Here is a 22,218-nt window from a genome sequence, read left to right as displayed (position 1 = left end):
ATCACACTATGCGCCACGTTATTGTTTACATGAGATGAATTGCAGAATTGCAGATAGAGACAAAATACTGTTAATCTGACTGTCTGCAGGTTTTACACGCTTACACACGCAGTTACTGTCCCTCCATTTAGAAAGGCAGAGGCGTCACGGTGTAATTATTTTACGTGTAGTTGTTTTTTTTTCTGTGTGATAATATTCAATATTGCTGTCAATACATTTTTCAAAAAATGCCTCTCTATACAAAATGGGTTTAAAAACATAAACAGCTGTAGGATACTGTTTGTCCGTGATTTGAACCGGGGGAACAAATCGTGGCAGGATCAGCCTGATGTTATTTGTATCCCGCTGTAACTCTACTGTATACAGAGCTAACTCTGAAATGTCAGGAGTAGTAAGTCATTACAAGTGTTTGTGAAGTAAAAATCAAGAATGTGGGATACTGTTTGTCTGTGATTTGGAGAGCCCGGCGCCTGCTCCCGACGCAGGAAAAAAAACTGTTCTGCAAGGGAGACCTACCTCGGCACTTGTGCAGGTAAGCCAAAGGGAAGATATACTTCACCATATTTTCTAGTCTTTGGCTCAGAAGGAAGTTGGTTTGAAAACATATTTAGCGATGCTTCATCCCCTGCTTTGCGTTTGTGTGGGAGCCCCGTCAAAAACGCCAAACGCGCCCCCCTGGCTCTGTGCCCCCCCTAGGGGCGGGCCCCACACTTTGGGAACCCCTTGTCACTACCCGATCTGTACCGGAAACCCGATCGGTACCCCGCATGCGCGAAAGGTTTTTACTTCCGGTCGTAGCGTTTTACGATAGTTATGGGTCAGAGTATCTGTTAAGATGTTAAGAATAACAAGTATATCTTAAAATGTTTGCAATAATGAAGCATTTCAGTACAATGTAGACAAAAACGAAAAATAAAAAGAAAGTTACGGATCAGGACTCTCCGATCCTTACTGCGCATGTGTAAAGTCTGACCGTACAAATCGGGTCTACCCGATCCATACCGCGCATGTGCAGATGTTTTCTTCTTCTTCTGTTCGTTTAATGGCAGTTTACTCCCCAGTGTACGAGGATACCGCCACCTGCTGACCGAGCGAATAAACCCTATTATAAACTGAATTATCGTCATTACAAACGTGTGTTAAATCTGATTTAGCGATAGTCCAGTGTGTTTATGCTTGTCTGTGAGGAGAGGATTGTTGGAATAGTGATGATGATGTGCGCTATCACTGTCAATTGTCAGTAAACACTTAATCTGGCTGATGAATCTACACGTGAGATATTACAAAGTCTGCATTATTAACTCTGTAATTAGGCGCCATTCTTCTTATTTTACGGCGCTGTTGCTCAATCGGGGGACGCTCTCTGTTGAGGAGAAAAGCATGAATTTCTTTGTATACGGATTATCCATTGTTTAAATGTCCCGGGCAGTCGAAAAGGAGGCAGAGCTGTTGAGAAATGCTAGGAGCTAACTGGGCGCTAACCGCACCATTCAAATATATTGAATGTCGCAATGTTGGCAAAGAGAGGAAGTGACGTAAGATTTGCGCATGCGGGGTACCGATCGGGTTTCCGGTACGGATCGGGTAGTGACACCCCTGCTTTAACTTAATGACTTCATGAATTTCTTCATGTTACATCCTGTGAGGCTGTGGGAGTGTGTGGGCGTGGTGTTGTCTTCTCCCTCTCCTCCTCCTTCTTTCTTGCCCCTCCCCTTGTCTCTCTCTGCCCCTGCCTTCTCCTTTAGGACACACCTGTTGCTCATCTGCCCTCGTTTACCACCAATTACCCTCAGAGGTGATATAAGCTGGAGAAGAGCAGTGTGGAGAGGCTTCTGGTGGATTTCCTCTGTGCTGGGCAGTGTGTGATACTGGTTTAGGTATGGAAACGGCCTGCTGCGTGTGACCAGCCCCACTGTGTGTAGGCTCTTTGTGAGTAGTGCTTAACTGAGCGGTGGTTTCCCATAAGTGACGGCGGCCTCCATTAGTATGTTTGGCCTGCCTTGGTATTGTTACTAGCAGCGTTGCTGTCTTTTTCTGTTGAAGCCTTATAGTTGTTTTCTTTGTTGAAGTGGTCACTATCTCTTTGGGTTGACTTGACTGGTTTATCATTAAAGCAGCGGTGCTGTCTCTTTTTGTTGTTACCATTTATATGATTGAGGTATTTGATTATAATAAAGATTTATTTTGTGTTAAATACCTCTGCCTGGTGTTCTTTTCATTTCACCCGGATCCAACTGTTACTGTTCCCCACTCTCATCGCCTAGCTTTTATGTGGGGACGTAACACTTCACAAATAACAATTAGAGAAAAAATTACACATGGATGTGATTGCAAAAGTAGCAAAACAGTGGCTCAGCAGGTTTGGCATGGTTTCCAGAATACACACCGATTTCTATCGGTGTGTATTCTGGAATCTGTATTACGCTGCACCAGCAGAAGACCGTTTCTACCCAGTCGTCAGGCTACTGAACTGCTGAAATATTGGACAATTACTCTATATGCCATGAAATTTTTTATTCTATATTTATTTGATCTTTTTTTCTTTTTTTAAAATGAATATACATATTTTGTCTATGTGCAACATTGAGGGGGCTCTGAGCCGAAGAATTTCATTGCACTGTTATACATGAATATAACTTAAACTTGAGAACATCATCTACTGGTGCTCTGTACTCTTTCTGCCCACTTGTACGTCCCACCACTGTAGAATATTTCAGTAGCTGGTATGACCTAAAGTTTACAAGGTGAAGAGCAGCGCACCCCCAATCTCTTAATGTGGCCTGTCTATCAGGTTGTCAGTAAGCTTGGGAACACTGTGGCAGGAGGTATAGCTTTTTGTCTACTACAGGGAGTGCAGAATTATTAGGAAAGTTGTATTTTTGAGGAATAATTTTATTATTGAACAACCATGTTCTCAATGAGCCCAAAAAACTCATTAATCTCAAAGCTGAATGTTTTTGGAAGTAGTTTTTAGTTTGTTTTTAGTTTTAGCTATTTTAGGGGGATATCTGTGTGTGCAGGTGACTATTACTGTGCATAATTATTAGGCAACTTAACAAAAAACAAATATATACCCATTTCAATTATTTATTTTTACCAGTGACACCAATATAACATCTCCACATTCACAAATATACATTTCTGACATTCAAAAACAAAACAAAAACAAATCAGCGACCAATATAGCCACCTTTCTTTGCAAGGACACTCAAAAGCCTGCCATCCATGGATTCTGTCAGTGTTTTGATCTGTTCACCATCAACATTGCGTGCAGCAGCAACCCCAGCCTCCCAGACACTGTTCAGAGAGGTGTACTGTTTTTCCTCCTTGTAAATCTCACATTTGATGATGGACCACAGGTTCTCAATGGGGTTCAGATCAGGTGAACAAGGTGGCCATGTCATTAGTTGTTCTTCTTTCATACCCTTTCTTGCCAGCCACGCTGTGGAGTACTTGGACGCGTGTGATGGAGCATTGTCCTGCATGGAAATCATGTTTTTCTTGAAGGATGCAGACTTCTTCCTGTACCACTGCTTGAAGGAGGTGTCTTCCAGAAACTGGCAGTAGGACTGGGAGTTGAGCTTGACTCCATCCTCAACCCAAAAAGGCCCCACAAGCTCATCTTTGATGATACCAGCCCAAACCAGTACTCCACCTCCACCTTGCTGGCGTCTGAGTGGGACTGGAGCTCTCTGCCCTTTACCAATCCAGCCACGGGCCCATCCATCTGGCCCATCAAGACTCACTCTCATTTCATCAGTTCATAAAACCTTAGAAAAATCAGTCTTGAGATATTTCTTGGCCCAGTCTTGACGTTTCAGCTTGTGTGTCTTGTTCAGTGGTGGTCATCTTTCAGCCTTTCTTACCTTGGCCATGTCTCTGAGTATTGCACACCTTGTGCTTTTGGACACTCCAGTGATGTTGCAGCTCTGAAATATGGCCAAACTGGTGGCAAGTGGCATCTTGGCAGCTGCACGCTTGACTTTTCTCAGTTCATGGGCAGTTATTTTGCGCCTTGGTTTTTCCACACGCTTCTTGCGACCCTGTTGACTATTTTGAATGAAACACTTGATTGTTCGATGATCACGCTTCAGAAGCCTGTTAACACATAGTGAGTGAGAAAGGTTACTGGAAAGGAAAAACTCAATGCATCATGGGAATACCCGGCAGCCTATGTCTATTGCAGCATAAATAAGGGAAGATTCAGGGTCACCTGGTCCAGCCCTAACTATATGCTTTAGCAAAAAGGAAAGTTTGAAGCCTAATCTTAAAAGTAGAGATAGTGTCTGTCTCCCAAATCCAAACTGGAAGCTGGTTCCACAGAAAAGGGGCCTGAAAACTGAAGGCTCTCCCTCCCATTCTACTTTTAAAATACTCTAGGAACAACAAGTAAGCCTGCAGTGTGAGAGCGAAGTGCTCTATTGGGGTGATATGGTACTACAAGGTCATTAAGATAAGATGGGGCCTGATTATTTAAGACCTTGTATGTGAGGAGCAGGATTTTGAATTAAATTCTGGATTTAACAGGAAGCCAATGAAGGGAAGCCAAAACAGGAGAAATCTGCTCTCTTTCTCTAGTCCCTGTCAGGACTCTTGCTGCAGCATTTTGGATTAACTGAAGGCTTTTCAGGGAGTTTTTAGGACTTCCTGATAATAATCAGGAAGTAATAAATGCGTGAACTAGTCTTTCAGCACTACTCTGAGACAGGATATTTCTAATTTTAGAGATGTTGCGCAAATGGAAGAAATCAGTCCTACATATTTGTTTAATGTGTGCATTGAAGGAAATATATCATGGTCAAAAATGACTCCAAGGTTCCTCACAGTGTTACTGGAGGCCAAGGTAATGCCATCCAGAGGAAGAATCTGCTTAGATACCATATTTCTAAGATTTTCAGGGCCGAGTACAATAACCTCAGTTTTATCTGTATTAAGAAGCAGAAAGTTGGCGGCCAATCAGGTCTTTATGTCTTTAAGACATTCCTGCAGTTTAACTAATTGGTGTGTGTTATCTGGCTTTATGGACAGATAGAGCTGGGTGTCATCTGCATAGCAGTGTAAATGTATGCTATGTCTTCTAATGATGCTGCCTAAGGGAAGCATGTATAATGTAAACAGAATTGGTCCTAGCACTGAACCCTGTGGAACACCATAATTAACCTCAGTGTGTGAAGAGGACTCTCCATTTTCATGCACAAATTGGAGTCTATTAGATAGATATGATACAAACCACTGCAGTGCAGTACCTGTAATACCTACAACATGTTCTAATCGCTCTAATAGGATATTATGGTCAACAGTATCGAACGCTGCACTGAGGTCTAGCAGGACAAGCACAGAGATGAGTCTACTGTCAGAGGCCATAAGAAGATAATTTGTAACCTTCACTAAAGCTGTTTCTGTGCTGTGCTGAGCTCTGAAACCTGACTGAAACTCTTCAAATAAGCCATTCCTCTGCAGATGATCTGTTAGCCGTTTGACAGCTACTCTTTCAAGGATTTTTGATATGAAAGGAAGGTTGGAGATTGGCCTATAATTAGCTAAGACAGCTGGTATCTAGAGATGCTTTTTGAGTAAAGGTTTAACTACAGCCAGCTTGAAGGCCTGTGGTACATAGCCGATTATTAGAGATAGGTTGATCATATTTAAGATCGAAGAATTAATTAATGGCAGGACTTCTTTGAGCAGTTTTGTAGGAATGGGGTCTAAAAGACACGTTGATGGTTTGGAGGAAGTAATTACTAAAGTTAACTCAGAAAGATTGATTGGAGAAAATGTCTTAAATGAATATCAATGGTACTGAAAGTAGCTGTAGATAATATTACATCTGTGGGATCATTATTGGTAATTTTTTCTCTAATGATAAAAATTTCATTTCTGAAGAAGTTCATGAAGTCATTACTAGTTAAAGTTAAAGTGATTGTTGGCTCAGAGCTCTGACTTTTCGCCATCCTGGCCACAGTGCTGAAGAGAAACCTGGGGTTGTTCTTATTTTCTTCAGTGATGAGTAATAAGATGTTCTGGCTTTGCAGAGGGCTTTCTTATAAAGCAACAAACTATTTCTGCAGGCTACACAATCATCTAAATTTGTGACGCGCCATTTCCTCTCCAGCTTACGAGTTATCTGCTTTAGGGTACGTGTTTGAGAATTATACCACGGAGTCAAGTACTTCGGCCTTAGTTTTCACTGGAGCTACAGTATCCAGAGTCGTACGTAGTGAGGAGGTAAAATTATTAACAAGATTATCGACCTCTGTTGGAGTAGCGTTCAGGTAGCTGCTATGCTCTTCTCTGTTGGTACAGGGCATTGAAGATGATAACAGTGGGTGGATTATATTCTTAAACTTAAGTTACACTGTTAAAAAATCCTCCGTAAAAATACGGGAAATGTCCTAGTAATTTTCTGCCAGTACATGAACATTTACTACAAGCAGATCTCTTATGCTATGTTTTACCAATGCAACACGGAAATTTCATCTAGCATTGTTTGTAAAATTGCATTTTTTTGTCCATTTCAAAAAGCTGTTTAATTCTTGCTTGCTATTCAATATTAAACTTCAAATATATGATGTACAGTTTAAGGAGATAGCAAGCATGAAGGAGAGAAGACAGGGTTCCATGTGTACGTGAGTGCATCCTCTCAGTACCTTTGTCCATTTGAATAAGCTACTAAAAGCAGCCCAAAAAGTTCCAGTTTGATTTCCAGTTTCTTTTCAAATTTTCCAGGGATTTTCGAAGTTGTTGAGTTCAGACAGTAACTTGAGCAGTCTTGGTGGAACGTGTAGTTGCTTCATTCCCTTCATCTCAGCCTTTGACCCTCGTTCTGGATTTATTCCCAGGAACACTCTTTAGGAAATAGAAAATAGTTTTTGATTAAACACTCATAAAATATGAATGAAAACTACAGGCTAATGTGTAGGCTAAGCTACATACTCAGGAACTCTTCTACTAAATGTCCACGCTAAAGAGGAGACCCCCAAAATTGCTCTAGCTGGGTGGAAACCTTGAAAGGGAGGGGTCTAGCAGGCATCCTAGGCAGATGCCCAAAGTACATCAACTGGCTCCTTTCAACATGTAGAATCAGTAAAGGACTAAGTTGAATCAAGTTAGCATGTTTACCTTGAAGTGTGTGTTTGAGTAGACAAAGAATACCATTAGCAATAGAGTTCCAATTCCATGATTCACCATGACGAGCAGAGCCAGAGGAATTGGGAAACAAACATGTGTCAGTGTCAACCATTATATTTATCTTGAACAGGGACGATAGTAACTTTAATCACCTTCGTGCTTTGTGTCAGTTTAAGTTTGTGTAAAAAACAAAACACAGAATTATTTATCCATTTAAAAACCTATCAAAAATCATGCCCAAATTTCATACATGCGTGACAATGAAGAGTCAAATTACTGATTGCAAAAAGAGTTGCTTGAGGGGTCAAATTTACCAAAGCAAGCTAACTCCAGTCTTCTTTTATTTAAGATTAAAGAAACGGATCCTCCACAGAACTTAATGTTGTCAAGACAGTTCAGCAGAAACTCTTGATCTCCGCAGTCAAGTTTGATGGGCATATAAACCTGGATGCCATACAATCTGAAGACTTAGAAGACAATTCCCAAAAGACAAGCCTCCCCAGACGCACTGTGAAAATGGTCATGCCATGGAAACTAAACAAAAACCTAAACTGAAAGAAACTAAACTATGACAACTGTGACAAAAGACATGAACATTCAGGACAAGAACATGCGAGAGACTATGAAGAAGAAATTAGCAAAAAACATGAGCAAGGCCTGAGCTGAATTATGAAACACGTGAATTTGACTCGAAATGGAGGAAGGAACACAGACAACTTGACAAAGACTGAATGAAAACACAGACTAAATACCCACAGGAGGTGATCAGGGGAAGTGGAAACAATATTAATAATCCAGAACTGAATTCAAAATCCTGCTCCTCACATACAAGGTCTTAAATAATCAGACCCCATCTTATCTTAATGACCTTGTAGTACCATATCACCCCATTAGAGCACTTCGCTCTCACACTGCAGGCTTACCTGCTGTTTCCTAGAGTATTTAAAAGTAGAATGGGAGGGAGAGCCTTCAGTTTTCAAGGTCCTCTTCTGTGGAACTAGCTTCCAGCTTGGATTCGGGACAGAACCCATCTCTACTTTTAAGATTAGGCTTCAAACTTTCCTTTTTGCTAAAGCATATAGTTAGGGCTGGATCGGGTGGCCCGTTCTCATTTCTCAAGTACGCGAGTCTGTATTCGCGTTCTCGGCAACTCGCGATTTGTACAATTGGAACATCAGCGTACTTGATGACGTCACAGGTACGGAGTTTTTACTATCTACAACATTAGCGTTATACTAATATAAAAGCAATGACAACCAGGTTAAATTCCACAAGTGTCTCTTAGGTGACCTGCTCTAAAAACTTTAAACACATTTTTTAAAATCCAACTTCATGGATAGTATTAAATTTGTGCCATTATTTTTTAGAGTAGGTGTCTGTAATGTAAATTAGCTTTAATAACATAGCTTTTCATGTCCAATCTGTATAAAAGAGTGGTCTTCATAACAGTCCACATGTCAATTGCCATGTCACATGATCATTACTAAAACCAGCACTTAAAAGGAAATGTGGCATAGTTTTTACAATAGCTATGTGTATGAATAACAAAAGACATGCCTATAATTTAGTTAATTAAAATAATAGCAATAACAATAAAGTAATACATTTTTTGGTGTACATGTTTGTGACAAAGTGGGTGAGAAGACCATTTGTCTATATTCTTAGTTAACATTCTTGTTTTGATTTAACCATATTTCACATGTAATCTGCAATAGGCAAACATCTACTATCCCGGGTTTGTTTATGTTTTGCACTTTTATAGATTATATAATATAACATCTTGGTTTAAATCAATTCCTACAAGTTTAAGTTAACATGTTCTTTATTTCAACTGTTAATTTGTATTGTTTAGAACTTACCTTACCTACCTGTCTTCCAGAAGCAAAAGGAGGAAATGTAGGTTTACTTCCTGCTTTATACCTTCTGGGTTCATCTGAGGTCACAGGAAGAGACCAAGTGCAGAAGGGGAAGAACTCTTATAATTTAATAAAGCTGATTTTAGAGGATTTATAAAGAAATAGATTTATTGTTGTGATATGTATTGATTACACCACAGAGTTTGTTGTCAGTAAAGAGGAGTAGTAGAGGTTTGACTATAATCATGTTCATCTTACCTACCTACTGAATGGAATAGTCCAGAGGAGAAATTGTTTGATTAAGTGGACTATTTAAGCAGATGTTTATTTGAACTGAGTTAATTATAGAGTTGAGTTTCTTATTTGTTTCTTTGTAAATATTGTTGGGCCACAAAATGGTGAATAAATCACTTGCTACACTGGACAGCATCAGTCTCCTGCACTTCTTTGATCGCTTAAGTCGAGTCCTACCACAATGTTTTTCAGCAGCACAGGACCAAATGTGTGAATAGGTGAGCAGATGACATCAATCACAAAATAGATGAAAACATATACCATATAGATATGAATAGACCAAGATAAAGATCTATTTAATAAATAAAAAACCAACACAAAATGAAAAAACCTAATAACAATATTTGAACAACCTGCTCAATTGAGATCTCATCTATAGACCATTCCTGTTACCCAATTCAGTGCATATAGTTTTGACAATGTTTAATTCCAGTATGTTCATTTTGACACATTTGGTAATATTCTTCCTTAGTTCTTCTAAATTATTTAAAATTATACTCAAAACAATTTGGTTGTCTATATACTGTGTGAAGACAACAAACCCTCTCAAATGTGATGCTGCTAATGCATTGGATGGTAATATTCCCTGATTTGACAACTGGAAAGTGTGTAATATAGACTACAAACCCATAGCAAGTATGCAGGGGGTGCACGGGATGCTCAGTCCACCAGCTGTGCAAATCTGTTGCTGTAAAATAAAGCAAAGAAAGTAAGTAAGTAAAATTTATTTATATAGCGCTTTTCACAGATAAAAATCCCAAAGTGCTTTACAACGTAGGAAATGGGAATATAAAAACAATATAACAGTAAATAAAACAATGTAAAACAATAAAACTATAAAAACAGCATAAGAAGAAATTAATTAAATGCTTTTCTAAATAAAAATGTCTTCAGCTGTTTCTTAAAAGAATCAATGGAGTCCGTGCAGCGAAGAGACAGTGGGAGAGAATTCCACAGCCGTGGTGCCACAGTCTGAAAGGCCCGATCACCACGAGTTTTAAAACGAGTGCGCGGTACCACCAGCAGTCTCTGATCTAATGACCTTAAAGCCCGGTTTTCAGCAGGCCAGATAAATATTGAGGAGCCTGACCATGTAGGGCCCTAAAGGTTAGAACTAAAATTTTAAAATGAAACCTAATATTTACAGGCAACCAGTGAAGGCAGGCCAAGACTGGAGTGATATGCGATCTTCTCTTGGTGCCTGTTAAGAGTCATGCTGCAGCATTCTGCACAGTCTGAAGATGATTTAAGGCTGATTTGTTAAAACAAGTAAAAAGGCCATTACAATAGTCTAAACGAGAAGAAATAAAAGCATGAATAATCATCTCAAGTTCAAGCTTTGATACCATTAGTCTGAGTTTAGAAATATTCCGTAAATGATAAAAACAGTTTCGGACCAGCTGCTTAGAATGCTAAACCCACCTCATTTTGGTACATAAGATGGTGAGGGTTTTCCTTGAAGCATTTTGCAATTCCAGCTATCAGTGATAATGGACCTTCCAGTATTTCAATGCCTTTTAAGTTAAGAAAGTCTTTTATGGGCTTTTCTTTGGGTGTTAGTTCTTCTGATAGCCTTGTTTGAACTGCAAAGCCAAGGAGAGTCTGTGTGTGCTCAAAAAGGTGGACTGCCTCAAAAAGGAAGGGCCACTCATCCACTATTTTGTTTACAGCAGTTCCTTTGTTTATAGTTGCACGTTGGATGCAATATGTTTCAGCCATCAGTTTTCGAACAGATGATTCCTGAAGACAGTAGTGTTGAAGGCTCTTTTTAACTCTTCTTGCTTAATTTCTAGTTCTTCTGTGTCCTCAACTGCAGGCTGCCACTCAACACATCCATACCAATCTGAACATGTAGGCTTCTTCTTCCTGGCTTCATCATCTGCCATTTTCTTTGCTGAGCAGACCGTTAATGGCCTCCTAACATTTTCAACTCTGTTTTCTAGCTGTATAAACAAAGACTCATATCCTGTTCCAGTGACTTTAGTTCCACTGAGCTCTCTGTCTTTAAAAGAGCAGGGATATTCCTGCACAATCTGCCTTGCAATCTCTCGCAGCTTTGCTCTTCCAGGTCATATATTTTCTTTACAGAGGACATCATCAATAATAACACAAACAAGTTCTCTTCTCTCCTTAGGCTTTGGTCTCTTCTTTTCCCTCAAGGCAAGCATGAGGTTGGGAGGCATTTTGTGCCCGGGTACAGCATATGGCTCACAGGGTGGGGAATAATCCATGGGACCAGGAGTTAGAGATGATGTTTGGGGCTGATGGTCACTCTGTGGCAAAGGTCTTGAAATGGAGACCAATCCAACTTGTTGCTCTATGAAATACACAAATTAATATTAGCTAAGTTTTTAAAGTTACTTACACACATAATTTTAGTCTCAACAATTTGGGGAAGGTATACACAAATCTATTCATAACTTTACTTTGGTAGCAGCATTTTCTTTGGAAAAACATTTTCCAAAGACTTTTTATGTACACACACACCCCTATAGACTTACCGACACTGAAAGCCTGATTCAGTCTTCACTGAATGGGTGGTAGAATTCCATTGACGTCCTCAATTCTGACAAAGTTAAGGTCATCTACACTGTTTACTCCAATCACCTCCAGTCGAGCCATGAGTAAATCCATGAGATCATTGCTGAGCAATGGCAGAGCTTTTTAAACCAACTGTTTTACTAGCTCCATAGTGGCATATGCTTAAGCAGGAGGAGGGACCTTACACCTTTCTGATAAAAGGAAAGGGGAGAAAAATCACCAAGCTTGTCAATATTTTTGCAAATGAGCTTATCAGAACAATTTTTCTCAAGTTCATAGACCCCAAGCTCAGGCACCCAGCTGGCATTTTTCTCCCTCAGCAAAAGAAGGACAGTTGTTTCATTTTGAATAACAATGCTTACTATTTGTCCTAACTGTAGCTGTCTCTTGGTGTATCTCATTAGGACAAGGAAACCATTCTCATATGAAGTACCTCTGACTTGAACTTTATCTGTCACAACTGAGTTACTTGAGGTAACTTCAAAGTCTGCAACTACTGCTCTTAGGCCACCAGCATACAGATCTGGATAAAACGTAGTTGAGTTGAAAACCTGAACCTGTGGACTGAACAGGCCACCATGACTCTGATAAGCCTGGTACAACTGATGTCTATTAGTGATGAGATTTCCGGCTCTTTTTAGAGAACCGTCTCTTTCAGTTCGGCTCACTAAAAAGAGCCGGCTCTTTCGGCTCCGAACCGGCTCTTCAGGTTGTTTTGTTGCTTTAATTAATTTATTATTAACAATAATATAAATTTATGCACAAAAGGAATTACTAATGTAAAAAAAAAAGTGGGTTTTATTTATATATGTTTATATATAAATATATGCGGTGGCCCCTAGAGACAAAACACGTACAAACTCCAAAACACATTTCTAGCATGAACTGAACTTCCATAACAGAGCTACCTAGATCACTTACTGTAAATTACACAATTGAAAGCATATGTGTATTGCTTGTGTATTTATACACAAGCATTCATATATAGTCAGATAATTAAAAAAAAAAAAGTTCATTTACCTGTTACTACCACACACCAAATCCGGTCGTTGGTACTTGCTGGCTTGTGTAGCCACTAGGTAACGAAAGCTCAACACTGCGCCCAGCATCCTGGAGCACTTCTGTTGTGTTTTGTACGTGTTTTGAGTTTTTATGTGCTTCTGAGTTTTTACGTGTTTTGGAGTTTTTATGTGTTTTGGAGTTTGTACATGATTTGAAGTTTGTATGTGCTGTGTCTGTAGGGGCCACTGTAAATATACTTTTATTTATTCACTCCACACAAAATGTAATAAATAAATCATATAATACAAAAACCAACTATTCACATTTCAACTTTTAACTGTTTACATTTTCAGCTTTTTCCTTTTACAAATTTAAAGTGAAACAACACAAAACACTGCAACCCACAACACAATTAAATATAAATTATAATATGAAAACAAAAAGAAGATGCATATTCTCTGTCATATGGACCTGCATGAATAAACTTTCTGAATCCTTTATCATCCGCAACTGAAAATAGTTGTGGATGATTACTATACCTTTCTAATGTGACGTTGTTGTCCCTGGCTCTCTTTCTCTGTCTCTCCCTCCTGCTCTGTTCCTGTGCTATTGAGTGTAACTACCGTCCCTCCCCCCTCTTCCCAGCGTAAAGAACAAGGCTCGCATGCTGAGTGAAGCGGCAAAAAAGTGCGAGAGAGGGTGAGAGAAAGAAAAAAAAAACAACCCACAGCTCGCGATAAGGAGCCAGCTCTCGTCGTTCACGTCAAAGACCCGGCTCTAAGAGCCATTTCGTTCGCGACCGACCCATCACTAATGTCCATCAGCAAGAGACTTGGTCACATTTTTGAAGTTTTTACTTGACCTGATGCACCTTTTGAAATAACTATGCTTGGTTTCAAAGCGCATAGTCCACATATGTATGAGTGGACCAAACTGTAAAGTCAAATCAGCGCTTTGGGTGCCTTGAAAAGCGCTATATAAATCCAATCCATTATTATTATTATTATTATCATTGTAATTCTTCAACCCCGTTATGGACACTTTGGAGGCTCTCTGAATATTATCTTAAAATGTATTTCTAAAGAAATCAATATGTTTACATTAATTAGATGTCCCCCATACCAATTCAGTAATTTTACATAGAAAAATGACATAAAGTCACACAGTTTTACTCTCTTAAATCCTGAAATGTAACTAATGAGTGAAAGCAATCTTGTCATTTTTCATCAAAAATTTAGTTTAACTAAGAATTGTAATCAAAATCAATGATCAGATGATAGCGCTCAATATTTTAGACAGAAATCCCCAAACATTAAATTATTTTTTCAACATTTTAAGAAAATAATATATGAAAATGTAGGTGTGACGGGGTTGAGACTAGCATAACAGGGTTGAAATTCAAAATCACCATATATTCATGAACTAACAAAAAACTTTTTCATAAGTAATAGTTTTCTATCTTTTTTTCATGTTACGGTGTTGAGTCATTGAGGTTGACGACCACAATATCACAAGATAAATGACTAAAATAAAGGAAAATAATGGAGCAACTTGCCTGTCTCTGTGGTCCTGTTGTCCAAAAGACTTCAGTGATGTCACTTCCTGATAGGGATGGCACCGGTTCTGACATAAACGGTAACCAGACCGAAAAGCAGCGCACATTTCGGTGCTTTATTTCGGTGCTCTTTTTTCCTAAGCTGTGATACACTTTAGATTCTAGCCAATCATTTTACGTTTCCGAGGATAGTAGGCGGGCCCAGGTACGTACGTTCTTTTAGAGCAGAGCTACAGATTAAAAATGCCCAAGGCGAAGCGGTCAAAAGTCTGGCTGTACTTCACAGCAAAATATGCAAACTCAGCAGCCTGCAACAAGTGCTTTAAGCTGATACTGTGCAAAGGAGGTAACACCTCAAATCCGATGAAACACCTGGCGACGCATAGCGTTTTCTTTTAAAGCCGAGAAATGCGCCGTATTTGAAAGCTTGCTGCGAGACCTCACACATCTACTGTGGGTGGGTTGCCTGTTATCAGACCCGGAGTTAGCAACATCCCCCAAAAACCCGAAGAGGAGAGTCCTGGCCCCTAGCCCTGCCAGTGTAGCAGAAATGATGACAGATGATGATGGCAGCAGCAGCCGTTGTTCTCTGTGTGAGTAGCTTAATGTTGTTCGTGTGTAATTTACGTTGAGTAGGCTAACCACGTTATTACATTAATGCATGTAAGGTGAACTAGCAAACACTGTTGTAGTTACATGCAGCTTTCTTCTTGTTTGATGGCAGATACTCCCTTCACCCTGGCCAAAAAGGCTAAAATGACCAAAGAAAAAGTGGAAAACAGCTAAACATGAGAGGTTTTTGGACAAAGTTTGTGTTTTTTCCATTGATTAAGCACTGCTTCCAGCCAAGAGTGATACCATATATGCCCCATAGCTGCAGAAAAGGCTAACATTGTTATCTTTTTACAAAAAAACAGCTGAACATGAGAGGTTTTTGGACCAATTTTGTGTTCTCCATTCTTTAAGCACCGGTTTGAGCACCGTTTAAGCACCGGCACCGTTTCAAAAGTACCGGTTTGGCACCGGTATCGGATAAAACCTAAACAATACCCATCCCTGCTTCCTGATGTATATGAAATTCTGGATCACACCATTGTATTTATGGGGGTGGGATCATTCATGTAACGGGGTTGAAGGGTTAGTCAGGTACAGGAATAATTGTGATTTTAATAAATAATTAACAATTAAATTTGAAAAAAAAAGAAATATTAACAGCAAAAGAGCACAAATAGATGTTTAGGTTAATACCAAAATGTATTGACTTTTTAAATAGTTTTATTTGGTATTTTCAAAGTAAACTTTCATCAAGGCCATGAGGGACATGACAAAATAGGTGGTGTCAAATGAAAAAACTGTATTATTTCCCATAAAAAGATAAAAATTAGTCCAGTTTTTTTACACTGTATTAAAGGGTACATTTCAATATATATGTAAAGCTGTTTAAATAGAAAGTTTGGTGACCCAATAGATGAAATACACCATAAGAGGTGAGAGGGACTCAAATTGTGCCATTTTCATTGAATGACCCGCATAACTCCTGCCTCATTTCCACATACTCTTCGACGAGTACCTTCATGTACGCAGTCTGCGACTCTGATAGCATAGGTGCACAGACAAATTCAACCAGCTCCCTCAGAAGAAGTACAAGCAGCCATACAGCATTGTCAGCATCTTCAATTCTGTCATGCACCAAAATGGGCAAAAACCTCAACAGCTACCTGTTCTGGGCTGTATGGCCTCCAAGCTTTATTCCCTTGTTGGAAATGGCATTTGGTTTGTCACCACTTTCACCAGAAAAAGATCCAAGTCTGTCATTTAGTCACTCATAGCTGAACCACTTTTTTGTTTTTATTAGGAACTGCAAACATAGTGCTATGTCATAGTCAACAACACCTTCCAAAAGGTCATGTGCCAGACATGGCGGCAGTCCAGGCTGACAAACATGAAAGTTAGATAATCTGTTGAAAACACTGTTGCCTTTAATTCCATGATGCATTGTTACATCAGGATGACTCTCCAAAAAATTCAGAGACTCATTATATCCAACAGGATCTCTATGCATGGCAACTGTGAGTGAGTTAGACCTAAAGTCATCTTTTGTAACGGGACAATATCTACAGAAATACTCACAAGAGCTGAAATTTTCTGTAAACCCACCAATCATGTGGGAGCCCAGGTTATCTTCCATTATGCATGCAACAGTACCCGTATACAGCTTGCCCTCAAAAGATATGCCCTTTACCTCCAGCTCACACAAGTCTGACACAAGTTTACTGAAAACTTGATCCATACCAAAGTATTTGCAGTCTTCCTCTAGACAGAGCAGTACCAACTGTATTTGGTCAATAGCTGATCTGTGGTGTGTACATACTTTTCCCAAGGTTAAGGAAACAGCTACAATTTTGTGCTTTCGCTTGGCAGATCCAAGAGGGTTGGGCACCTCAAAGGAATCTTGAAAAAGCATCACCTTTAAAGAATCTGGATCTGAAGAAAACATGGCATTAGATTTAATGACATGCCCATCTGTAATATCACAGATTGCACCGTCAGCAGCAGAAACAGAATTAAAACTCTGTTGAACTGCATTTCCCTCTTTCAGCAATGCAGTGAGGCTTTCCAGAACTGGAATGTGATGATAATGCCGCTTCTGCCCATTATCATTGTACCCAAGCTTGACTTCCATAGGATCAACATAGTTATAGTGTGCCTTGTAATACTGCAGCCTTCTATGGTGTGTAGACAAAGAACCATTTTCATTCAAGGTTTCATACATAGGACTCTGTTTGTAAACAGTTTGCTTAAGACATCGAAATGTCTCAGCTGGAACACCATACTGTTCAAGTTGTTGAGACAAAACATCCATTGTGTACTCCTGCTGAATATCCTGAAGGGTTTTCATTTCATTTGCAATCCCTGTAATTGTAGATGCTGGAACTAAACACTTTGCCTGCAATCTCAACAAAAACAAAGCTAGATTTGTTGTATATGCATCTTGAATGTTATCATTCTCCACATCAATGCTTTGGGCTGCATCAGCCACATCAGTGTTTTCAGTTACATTTTCTGTTACATGTGCTCCTTCACCTAGTAAGGGCTGTCCAACTTCACATATATGTGCAGGTGCTATCTGGGTGACAGTCCAGCCTCTATGACACCTGGAAATGTGAGATGAAAAGGATGTCTTTACATTAAAAGCTTTTGCACAATTACCAAAAGGGCAAGTTACACTTAAACCCTCTTGTATGTGACCACTCAAGTGAGTCACAAGCCTTTTAACATCTGCATATTCTCTGTTGCAAAAATTGTGTGTCCGTGACATATGAACAGCAAAGCAGCTGTATGAGGAAAATCTTCTACCACAATATTTATGGCCACACAAAGAAAATACATTGTTAATGTGTCTGTGTGATCTGCAGTGTTTCAGGTATTCAGTCAAAGAGATGCAGTTGAAAAAAAAATAATAGAGATGCACTTAAATCTGCAAACATTGCAAGTCAACATAACTGACTAAGGATGCACCAATCAGATATTTGGATCAGATATCATTCTGATCCAAACACAAAGAGATGAAACAAATAGTCATTGTAATATGTCAAACTACAAGCCAATCCATTTAATTCAAGCCTGTTTCAGTGTTTAACTTGCCACATTTCAGTGGCAGCTAGTGCGAATATCCCTCCTCCCCACTCTCACTTACACCGGAGCTCAAAATGATAGCAAACTTTTCAGCTTCCAAAGGTAACAAGCTCTCATGGCCTTGTTCCAGTTCTGCCAATGTTTGTTGTTGCAAAATCATTTAAGGCTCCCACTCCACAGATCAGGGCTGTCCTATGGAGAAAAAAAAATAATTCAAGATCCTGAAAGAGCATGTTTAACTAAAAAGGAACTTTACATTTTTATTCAATTATTAATATCCTCAGTTTAAAATTGACCAAATTAACTAGATAAACACCAAGTTAAAAAGCATACCAAAGTTAATTAAATGGTGTCATTAATAAATGCAGTCAGTCAATATAAAACCAAGCTTCATATGGGCTAAAAACCAACCAACCACACAAAAAAGGCACATACACACACACACACACACAAAAATACTGCAATCTGTAAGTAAAAAAAAAAAATTCTATGCATTAAAAAAGGGATATTTACTCTTCCTATTTTTCACAATAAAAGTCCTGCACAGTCACTGCTGTACTCTGCTGTCACTCATGTGACTGTTGTGGTTATATCAGTTTTGGAAAAGTATCAGATTTCTTTTTTTAATTTCTTTATACATTAAGGAATATACTCTTTTCCCTTTGCTATTAAAAACATCTGTTAAGCTAAAATTGTGCGATCCATTAAGAAAAAGCATGGGTTAAAAAAAACAAAACATTTATTCTATTTAACAAAATAAAATGCAAAAATAAGTGTACACATTAGTTTTCCCACTTCTATTGAAAACAGTTTTCTTTCCAAATAAATCTCTCACTGAACTAATGCTGGGCTTACACTGTGCGATTTTTGGCCCATTTTGAGCTGATTTTTGAGTCGTGCGATCGGCCCGATTTTGGCCTTCATCGTGCATCGTGTAGTATACGTGGGGTAACGAGACGCAATTAACACCTCACGACCAGCTCCAGATCATCAATCGCTTGGTCGTGAGGATTTCAAACCTGTTTGAAATCCTCGCGACCGTCGTGAGGGTGTCACCGCAGTTTGTCACACTGCGCACGCGCAAACACAAATGTCAGCGAAAAAGACGGCGCAGCACGGCAGTGCAGCGTGTGATCTGGACACAAGCGATGGAGGCACAACTTGTAGAACTTTGGAAAGCTCATCCGAGCCTTTTCGATGTGGCCTCACAAAATTATCACGACCACAACAACCGTGAAAATAGTTGGATCGACACTGCTGCTCAATCACAGCTGCCTGATCAATGTTTTTCATTAGCAATTTAGCAAAGTTGATGGTGGTGGTGTGCGTGTCTGTGTGAGTGAAAGACAGAGAGGGAGAGCGAGCGACAGAATTTCTGTTATAACCTTCGTTTTATGTACGCACAGTGTGAGCACTCAGGTCGCATCAGAGCATCGGGCCGTATAGTGTGAGACCCTGCATCGTGACCTATGAACTTCTAACCCCTGCGAGTCAACCGTACAGTTTGAGCAGGAGCTGAATCGCGCGACTGAAAAAATCGCAGTGTCTGCCCAGCATTACACAGCATGTTCGTACTCTCTTGTTACCTCGGCCAGGTCCACGGCTCTGAACCGTGGTAAAGAGACCTCTGGCTAATACGTCGGGTTCCGTGTCGGGCTCGTAGCCGGTAACTAGCTTCACTGTCTGGGTCAACTTTGCTAGCGAGAGACAGACAGAGGCGCTGAAGAGCTGCTCCAACGGAACTTTCTTGTTTCGGAGGAGGCGAACACAGTGTACAGTCGAGTCTTAACAGCCTACTTACAACTGGGCTCGTCAGGCACTCTTTTTGGCTGCAGTGGTTATTATTGTAATTATATGCTTTCATCTTGTTTCTCGTTGGTAGCAACTAGTACTTTTCGACTCTCCTTTTTCTCCTTGCGCTCACTGACGCGCACACATACAACGGGAGGGGCAGTCCCACCAGTGTTGCCAACTCCTCAGTAAGGAAAATCGCTATTGGTTGTCCTAAAAGTCGCTAAGTTGGCAACACTGAGTCCCACACATTCAAGCACGGACTACACCCCCCATCCGGGAAAAGACCCTCTCTCTCGCACTTCCATAACTATTTTCAGTTGCGGATGATAAAGGATTCAGAAAGTTTATTCATGCAGGCCCATATGACAGAGAATATGCATCTTCTTTTAGTTTTCATATTTTAATTTATATTTAATTGTGTTGTGGTTTGTAGTGTTTTGTGTTTTTTCACTTAAAATTGGTTTAAAAGGAAAAAGCTGAATATTTGTATAGTTAAAAGTTGAACTGTGGCTTGTTGGTTTTTGTATTATATGATTTATTTATTACATTTTATGTGGAGTGAATAAATAAAAGTATTTACGGTGGCCCCTAGAGACAAAGCACGTACAAACTCCAAAACACGTACGAACTCTGAAACATGTAAAAACTCCAAAACATGTAAAAACTCCAAAACACGTACAAAACACAACAGAAGTGCTCCAGGATGCTAGGGCGCAGTGTTGAGCTTTTGTTACCTAGTGGGTACACAAGCCAGGAAGTACCAACGACCAGATTTGGTGTGTGGTAGTAACAGGTAAATGAACTTTTTATTTTTAATTATTTGAATATATATGAGTGCTTGTGTATAAATACACAAACAATACACATATGCTTTCAATTGTGTAATTTAAGTGATCTAGGTAGCTCTGTTATGGAAGTTCAGTTAATGCTAGAAATGTGTTTTGGAGTTCGTATGTGTTTTGTCTCTAGGGGCCACCGTATATATTTATATATAAACATATATAAATAAAACCCACTTTTTTTTTACATTAGTAATTCCTTTTGTGCATAAATTTATATTATTGTTAATAATAAATTAATTAAAGCAACAAAACAACCTGAAGAGCCGGTTCGGAGCTGAAAGAGCTGGCTCTCTAAAAAGAGCCGGAAATCCCATCACTACTAGCCAAGTATATCAAACTCCCATTAACTCATTAGTTAGCTAGAAGGCCTACATTTAGCAAAGCATAAGCCATATGATACAGGGAATAAACTTACTCCTACCATAAGCATTTATTTATATGAGTATCTCTCAAATAAAAACTGGCGATTATATAGCGAAACTCTGCCTAACAGCCAAAAAAGCATACAAATAAAATAAAATATAAATTATCCTTACTTCAAGATTACTCAGCAAATTCTTCGATGTGGCAGACATGAGCTGACCATTATTATGACAATTTTCAACAAAAAGCACATAAAATTAAGTCTTTTAAGATATACATTTTAAAATGTAAAATACATATTTGATATTTACCTGAGAAAGGTGCAAAACTGTCTCCAAATCCTTGCCCATGAAGACGGCTGCCTTGATTGTAAATTTTCCCGCTTCTTGTCGATTCTTGCTCCCAGAATGCAATGCGTAATTAAAGAAATACGGAAAAAAACCTGTGAAAAATCAAAACGGAAAATTGCTTCATAAAAAAACCCGGTAGATTGTACGGTATTTTTACGGATTTTTTTTTACAGTGTACAGCGCTTTCAAAAAGACATCTACTGTGATAAAGTCTACTCTCCACTACTGTGTAACCAATTATTGTAAATATAAATGTTATCAGGAAATGATCAGACAGGAGAGGGTTTTCAGGAAACACTGTTAAATGTTCAGTTTCTATGCCATATGTTAACACAAGATCTAGAGTGTGATTAAAGTGGTGGGTGGGTTCTTTTACATTTTGAGAGAAGCCAATTGAGTCTAATAACATAATAAATGCCATGTTGAGGCTGTCATTTTTAGCATCTACATGGATGTTAAAATCACCCACAATAATTATTTTATCTGAGCTGAGAACTAAATCAGATAAAAAGTCTGAGAAATCAGACAGAAACTCTGTGTAAGGCCCAGGTGGACGCAGTGTTATGGGCCTGGGCCCCCTTTCCCTGGTGGGTCGCGGACTAAATATAGCGACTTTGTTGCTATATTTAGCGAGTTTTCAGACCCCTTAGCAAAAAGACGTGAAAGCGCGTATCGCTTTTACTCTCAACAAGCAGCGGGTGCTGTAACGCAGTCAGTTCTTCTTTTACTCTTATGCTGTTTTGTGGATCACAAGGTTTAAAACTACTTATAAACACACACACAAAGTAACTCCACCAGAGTGCCTATTTCGGGCCACTTTTGCCGGTCCAAGCCCGGGTAAAGGAGCAGGGTTGGAA

At 39.4% G+C, this 22,218-nt stretch overlaps 1 long non-coding RNA gene across 1 annotated transcript; it reads right to left on the bottom strand.

Moving 5' to 3' along the window:
• Positions 1-2,896: 2,896 nt before the first annotated feature.
• Positions 2,897-21,890, bottom strand: LOC309687293. The gene is made up of 6 exons (XR_014270704.1): positions 21,323-21,890; positions 14,373-18,204; positions 11,780-12,006; positions 10,701-11,595; positions 9,906-9,966; positions 2,897-6,846 (listed from the first exon to the last, which is right to left on the bottom strand). It is a non-coding gene; the product is annotated as an uncharacterized lncRNA (long non-coding RNA).
• Between the last annotated feature and the right edge of the window lie 328 nt (positions 21,891-22,218).

This window comes from Aulonocara stuartgranti, assembly GCF_965226115.1.
Source record: "Aulonocara stuartgranti genome assembly, chromosome: 14".
NCBI lineage: Eukaryota > Metazoa > Chordata > Actinopteri > Cichliformes > Cichlidae > Aulonocara > Aulonocara stuartgranti.
The sequence above is the reverse complement of the archived record's forward strand: the minus strand, read 5'-3'. Positions and strand labels throughout refer to the sequence as shown.